The following is a 7,705-nucleotide window of genomic DNA, read 5'->3' as shown; positions in this document are numbered from 1 at the left end:
TCTTTCAAAAATCGGGCATAGGCAGGGACTTGCCTAATAGCATCAAGAAGTGGAATGTTAATGTGAACCTTACTAAACAGTTCCAACGTTTCATGTATGCTATCTCTTTTCCTAGGTGGGCCCGATAACCTCTGTGGATAAGGAGCTAGTGGGACGTGGTTAGGGATCTGCTTGGCTGTTGGTGAAGAACTTGGAGGTTCTTCACTCAATGATGTGTCCCCATTGTCATCCTTTGACTCCTTAGACCTAGTGGTCCCTACCCCATTGTTCAACTCACGACCACTCCTAAGGGTGGTGATGGCTTTGGCTTGCTCATGGTGGGTTTGGAACTCAACCCACTCTCATGTGTGCTTTTGGGGTTAGGAATGGTTTGACTCGGGAGTCTATTTTGTACTTGTTCACTCATGTGGCTGGCCAACTGACTCACTTGCATTTCAAGTTTAGCAATTGAGGACTGTGTATTCTGCATGAATAATTGAAGTGTATCCTCAAGTGAAGGTTTTTGTGGAATCAATGGCTGTTGAGTGAAGTGTGGGCGCGGAGCTTGGGGTTGAGTAAACCCTGGAGGACCCCCAACCTGTGGGCCCTTGGACCATGAGAAATTTGGGTGCCTAGCCCAACCCGGATTATATGTTTCTGAAAAAGGATTGTTCCGGTTTGGTCTATGAAAATTCTGGACTGCATTCGAGTCCTCAATGAGCTCTGGGTAGGATGAACTAGATGGACACATTTGTGTGGGATGAGATGAACCAGAGCATATGGCACAGACAGTAGATGGGTTAGAAGCAGGTGAACTCTTGGACACCATAAGGGCATCAATTTTTCTAGTCAACCCCTCAATCTTGGCCATGAGCATAGGTGTTTCACTAACCTCGTAGAGACCCCCTCTTTTGGCTTCGTGGGATCTCCTATCAACATTAAATGACGAACCCCATTGCTGAGATTGATCACTCAATGTTTCAAAAAAATCCCATGCCTCACTAGCACTCTTACCCATCAAACTCCCACCACTCGTTGCATCTACCATGGATCTAACCAGGGGCGTAAGTCCTTGATAAAAATATTGCACTAAATGCCATTTCTCAAACCCATGATGCGGGCACCTAAGGATCAAATCCTTCCATTTCTCCCAAGCCTCATAAAAGTGTTCACCCTCCTGCTACATAAAGTTGGAGATTTCTCTCCTGAAGGCTATAGTTCTCTGAATGGGAAAGTACTTGGATAAAAATTTTGTGACTAATGTGTCCCATGAAGTAATGCTGCCCACCTCCAAGGAATTAAGCCAAGACTTGGCCTTATCCTTAAGTGAAAATGGAAAAAAGTCTTAACTGGATAGAGTCATCTGAGAAATTCTGGAATTTGAAAGTTGCACAAATATCTAAGAATTCCTTGATGTGGTAATATGGATCTTCCTTCTCCAACCCATAGAATGTAGGGAAGAGTTGGATCACACCCGGTTTCAACTCATAACTGGCGGCAGTAGTGGGTGGCAATATAATGCAAGAAGGTGATGTGAAGTGGGATGGGATAGAATAATCTCTCAGGGCTCTACGGTCACCTGCTGCAGGTAACTGTAATGGTTCGCCCTGATTGGCCATGGTAGCTCCTAACTGGACTTCAGGTGTTTTCCTACAAATATGTTCTATCTCTTCAACAAAGGGAGCTAATGGTCCACCTAGGGAGCGGCGCCCGTGCATAAAAACACAAAAAGAAACAAAATGAATTATCAAATTAAGCTAACAAACTCACTACTAAAAATATGAACTAACTAGAAGAAATAAAAATAATTCCATAAAAAATCACCAAGCTAAAACTATGAAAGAAAAATTGATTTCGTTCCTAGTGCATCCAATCCAAACCGACTAGCATATAGGAGCAACCCGGAGGAGACGAAAGAGCTTCAAAGGCAAATTGAAGAATTGATGGAGAAACGGCACGTGAGACAAAGCATAAGTCCTTGTGCAGTACCAATGATTCTAGTGCCTAAGAAGGATGGAAATGTGTGTTGACTGTAGGGCTATCAACAACATAATGGTGAAGTATTGCCATCCTATTCCTCGTTTAGATGATATGTTAGATGAGTTGCATGGTTCTTGTGTGTTTTCAAAAATAGATCTTAAGAGTGGGTATCATCAAATACGAATGAAAGAAGGAGATGAATGGAAGACAACATTTAAAACTAAATATGGATTGTATGAGTGGTTAGTCATGCCGTTTGGATTAACTAATGCACCTAGTACTTTCATGCGTTTAATGAATCATGTGTTGCGTGCTTTCATTGGCAAATTCGTTGTTGTTTATTTTGATTATATTCTCATTTATAGCAAGATTTTACATGATCATGTCTCACATTTGCATTTCGTTTTGGAGGTGCTTAGAAAGGAGAAGTTATATGCTAACTTCAAAAAGTGTACTTTCTGCATCGATAAGATTGTTTTTCTAGGTTTTGTTGTGAGTGATAAGGGTGTTGAGGTTGATGAAGAGAAGATCAAAGCCATCCAAGAGTGGCCAACCCCCTCCAGTGTAGGTAATGTTCGAAGTTTTCATGAACTTGCTAGTTTTTACAAGAGATTTGTGAAAGATTTTAGCACCATTGCAGCATCGCTTACCGAAGTTATCAAGAAGAATGTGGAGTTTAAATGGGGTGAAGAACAAGAGAAGGCGTTTCAGATTCTTAAACATAAGCTTACTCACACTCCTTTACTTGCTTTACCTAATTTTTCTCTAACATTTGAAATTGAATGTGATATTTCTGGTGTAGGAATAGGCGTTGTGCTCATGCAGGAAGGAAGACCACTTGCGTACTTCAGTGAGAAGCTTAGCGGGGCTGCACTTAACTACCCCACTTATGAGAAAGAGTTATATGCCTTGATTTGAGCATTAGAGACATGGCAGAACTACTTGTGGCCAAAGGAATTTGTGATTCATACGGATCATGAATCCTTGAAACATTTGAAAGGTCAACACAAGTTGAACAAGAGACATGCTCGATGGGCTGAGTTCATTGAAACTTTTCCTTTTGTCATTTGTTATAAAAAAGGTAAGGAAAATGTGGTTGCGGATGCACTCTCACATAGGTATGCTTTAATCTCTACTCTTGATGCTAAATTTCTTGGTTTTGAGCACATTAAGGAACTTTATCAAGATGACCACGTTTTTGGGGAAATTTATAGTGCTAGTGAAAAATATGCAGAAGGTAAGTTCTATAGGCATGAAGGTTTTGTTTCGAGAGAATAAATTGTGTGTGCCTAATTGTTCAATGAGAGATTTGTTAGTTCGAGAATCCCATAATGGGAGTTTAATAGGACATTTTGAAGTCACTAAGACTCTACCTATTTTGTAGGAGCACTTCCATTGGCCACACATGAAACGGGATGTTGAGAGAATTTGTGGCAAGTGTGTCACTTGTAGGTAAACAAAATCGAGGGTTCAGCCAAATGGTCTTTATACCCTCCTACCTATTCCCAGTTCACCTTGGATTGATATTTTGATGGATTTTGTTTTGGGTTTACCTAGGAGTCAACGTGGGAGGGACTCAATCTTTGTTGTTATAGATCGGTTTTCTTAGATGGCTCATTTTATTCCTTATCATAAGACTGATGATGCTTCTCATGTTGCAGATTTTCTCTTTAGAGAGATTGTCAGGTTACATGGCATGCCTCGAACAATCGTGTCAGATCGGGATGCTAAGTTTTTGAGTTACTTCTGGAGGACTTTATGGGAAAAACTAGGAATGAAACTTCTATTTTCTACTACTTGTCACCCTCAAACCGATGGCCAAACTGAAGTAGTTAATAGGACTTTATCCACTTTGTTGAGAGTTGTCATTGGTAAGAATATTAAGACTTGGGAGGATTGCTTACCACATGTTGACTTTTCTTATAATTGTACCATCCATTCTGCTACTCAGTGCTCACCGTTTGAAATTGTTTATGGGTTTAATTCTTTAACTCCTTTAGATTTATCACCTTTACCTGTTTCTGAGCATGTGAACTTAGATGGTAAGAAGAAGGCAAAATTTGTGAAGCAAATCCATGAGAGGGTTTGGGTCAACATAGAGAGGAGAACCGAATAATAAACCAGGCAAGCTAACAAGGGACATCACAAACCCATTTTTGAGTCCGGTGATTGTGTGGTTACATATGAGGAAAGAAAGATTTCCAATGCAAAGACATTCTAAGTTGTTGCCTCGAGGAGACGGACCATTTCAAGTGCTAGAACGGATCAGTGATAACGCTTACAGACATGACTTACTGGGTGAGTACAATGTTAGTGCTACATTCAATGTTATTGATTTAAGTCCTTTTGATGTAGGTGACGATTTGAGGACAAATCCTTCTCAAGAAGAGAGGAATGATGAGGACATCGAGCCTGCATGGAAGACTCATGAACCAACTCAAGTTCCAGTTGGTCCAGTAACAAGGGCACGAGCTAAAAGATTCAAAGAGATGATGAATAACTTAGTCCGGAGGGTTATACAAAAGGAAGAGAGTGTGGTCACCACGGAAGGGGAGAGAAGGCTGGTGTCACTCATCAAAGTTGATTTGGAATAAAGTCCAACAACCATACACGTGCATTGAGGAAGCGCATGTGGTTAGAAGATCTCGTCGGACCCACAAGGGTACCCACGAGTTGGTAATTCATCCTAGAAGGGCATGTGGTTAGAAAATCGCGTGGAATCCACAAGGATATCCATGAATTGGCAACTAAATCTTGGAAGATCACGTAATATATTAGGTTTTCTATTTACGTTAAGAGACCTTACGTTTCCTTTAATTGAATGTAATTAGGGTTTTCGAAGTCCTCCACTATAAATAGGGGACTTGTATTCGGATTTGGGACCTTGGGTCATTATTGAAATTGAGAGTTATTCTTCTCGAGTTCTTGAAAGAACTTTTCGAACTTATCAGGGATTTTCCTGTGGCGTTCAAAACGACTTATCAAACGGATTGTCCATCCCCATTTGTGGTGTTTTCACTATACCAAGATTCTTGCTTTGCTAAGCAACGGGTCGTGGTTTCCATCCAAACTTGAAAGGTCTTGGGAACGATTACCAGATTTGGTACGGGTTTCATCACAGGTTGACGTGGTTCGTATCATACTCTTTACATTCATTTGGTTCAACTTGAATTTCATGTGACTTGAATAGGCTAGAGGATTCGAATTGCCTCTAGTCTTGCCACATATGCATAGGTTTCTTCAAAATCTATACCTTCTTCATGGTTATATCCTTTGACAACTAACCTAGCTTTGTTTCTTATTACTTGATTTTCTTCATTCGCTTTATTCCTAAAGTCCCAATTTTTTTCAACAACTTGTTAATTGTTAGGTCTAGATACTAGATTACAAACTTTGTTTCTTTCAAATTGATTCAATTCTTCTTGCATTGCCATAATCCAAAAATCCAAAAGTCATTTTTTTCAACCTCAACAAAGCATCTAGGCTCTATTTGAGAAATGGAGGCACTATTTTTCATAGTTTCATGAGTTGTTCTTCTAGTTGCAATTCTGCCTTGAGGGTCACCAATGATTTGTTTTAGAGGATGATCAGCCATGAACTTATAGTTCTTCGTGTCCATAGGTGGCTTTCTTGGTTATTCGGGTCAATTGTATTCTCTTCAAGATTTTGGTCTTGAGGTTGAGATCCTGATGATGAATTGAAAGTGTTTTCCTCTCTATCATCAGATATTGGAGTTGGAGTTGGATTTGGTGAATCAGATTCATCAAACTTGACATGAACCAACTCATCTACTCTCATAGATGTTTTTCTATAAACTCTGTAAGCTTTTGTATGAGTGGAATAACCCAAGAAAATTCATCAATTTCCCTAGTTTTTCCCTTGGTTCTTTCTATATGAATACTTTGCATCCAATGGTTTTGAAATAAGTAATGTTTGGGAAGGGTGCCGATATACAACTCATACAGAGTTTTGTTGAGAAGTGACCTTATGCTTACTCCATTAATAATATAACATGTGGTGTTCATAGCTTCAATCCAAAACCTACGTGGCATGTTGTATGCATGCAGCATAACTCTAGCTAGTTCAATTAAGGTTCAATTTATTCTCTCAATAATACCATTTTGCTGAGGAGTTCGAGGAGCTGAGAATATATGGTTTATACCATGCTTTGTGTAATATTCATCATAAAGTGAGTTTTCAAATTCTCCCCCATGGTCACTCCTAATATTGATAATGTTGTAGCCTTGTTCCTTTTTATTTGTTTCACATAATTTAATAAAGGAAAGCATCATCCTTGTGAGCTAGGAAATCTACCCATGTCAACCTTGAATAGAGTTCTACCACCACTAGAGTGAAGCACTTCCCATTTAAGTTTAATGTTTGGGTAGGTCTGTTATGGTCCCGGGTCATGGATCGAGTAACACGGCATGGGATTTGTGAATCCAGCACTTAGAATTTACTCACTTCACGTCAAGGGTCTGTGTATGAGTATTTCTCCTTAACCAGTGCTTGGCCAGGAGGAAAGATCCTCTTTTGAGGGTCCTACCGAGTTCTTGTGCTAGGTAGAAGACCCCACATCAATGCTGACCTTGCTAGAGCAAGGTGCTCTCTTTTCTTGGTCACGGCAAAGAGGGTTTGGCCCTCTTTGTTGCTGCTCTAGCTAAGAATGCAATCCTTCTTTCTTAAATAACTTGAAACACGAGTTTGGGATAGATTAATACATCTTCTTTGATGTTATGTTCAGCTTCCACGTTGCACCAGGATTTGCTCAAGATTTGAGGATAAAAATCCTCACTTTGCTGCTTGGTAAGGGAGGAATTGGGCCTCTCTTGCTGCTGCTGCCGAGAGGGAGGATAGACCTCCTCTTTGGGCTTGGAAAAGGGGTAGGAAGATCCTTTTCTTAGTAGGGATGATGGTGGATGAATTTGAGTGAAGATGGATGGCAATGGAGGGTGAAGGATAGGTAGGATTTTTGGAGTAAACCCTAAACTCGAGATCAAGAGGTGATCTCCACCTATTTAGACTAGGTTATTCTAAAATCTCAAAGCTTCCATATTTCATTCATACCTATCCCTTAAATAGGGAGTTTTAGGGTTAGGGTTACAATAATTCCCCATAATGCCCTTACATATAAAGTAATTAGAAATAACTCCTGCTTAAAACAATATAAGAAATAAATCCTACTTAAAACAGTATAAGAAATAAATCCTACTCAAAGAAATATAAGAACTAAATCCTATAGAGTGAGTTGTTGCTGTCTTCTTCGTTGTGTGACTCGGTGTGCTATTGAGTCCACAACAAGGTCCAACTAAATCCATGTGGATTAGTTGAAGAGGACGAGAGGTTGAAACTACATTCTTAGCTTTGAAAGATTTTTTGTGTTGCTTTCCAAGTTGACAAGCATCACAAGGTTTCTCTCTTAAAAAAATATTATTTGGAAGGAATCTATTCCTATATGTCCTAGTCTCTTATGCTATTATGCTCTCTAGCCATGGATCAGGTCACCCTACGCTCTCCTAGGTCTTCCAGATTTATTGATGGTGAAGGTCTGTATTTCGGATGCTTGGAACACCCAATGGTGACAGAGTAGCTTCGTTGGGAAGATGAACATACACGTCGAGCTCCAACCAGGAGCTGAACCGTCTGGCGGTCGAAACTCGGAAGGGAAGGTGAGACGACATCTCTGAGACTGTATCTAGGGACGTCGTGGAGAGAAATAGTCGACGGCGGATGTAGTTCAGAGGTT

The 7,705-nt window shown here is 40.2% G+C and overlaps 1 non-coding gene across 1 annotated transcript; it reads left to right on the top strand.

Moving 5' to 3' along the window:
- The first annotated feature begins 1,085 nt into the window (after positions 1 to 1,085).
- LOC137937918 (small nucleolar RNA R71) lies at positions 1,086 to 1,193 on the top strand. Its single transcript, XR_011109704.1, has one exon. It is a non-coding gene; the product is annotated as a small nucleolar RNA R71 (small nucleolar RNA).
- The last annotated feature ends 6,512 nt before the right edge of the window (positions 1,194 to 7,705 follow it).

The sequence above is a fragment of the Aristolochia californica genome, unplaced genomic scaffold, assembly GCF_029961685.1.
Source record: "Aristolochia californica isolate CCGP_79_NKW_82.1479 unplaced genomic scaffold, dmAriCali1.0.hap1 SCAF_7, whole genome shotgun sequence".
Taxonomy (NCBI): domain Eukaryota; kingdom Viridiplantae; phylum Streptophyta; class Magnoliopsida; order Piperales; family Aristolochiaceae; genus Aristolochia; species Aristolochia californica.
This window is presented reverse-complemented; position numbering and strand designations above follow the sequence as displayed.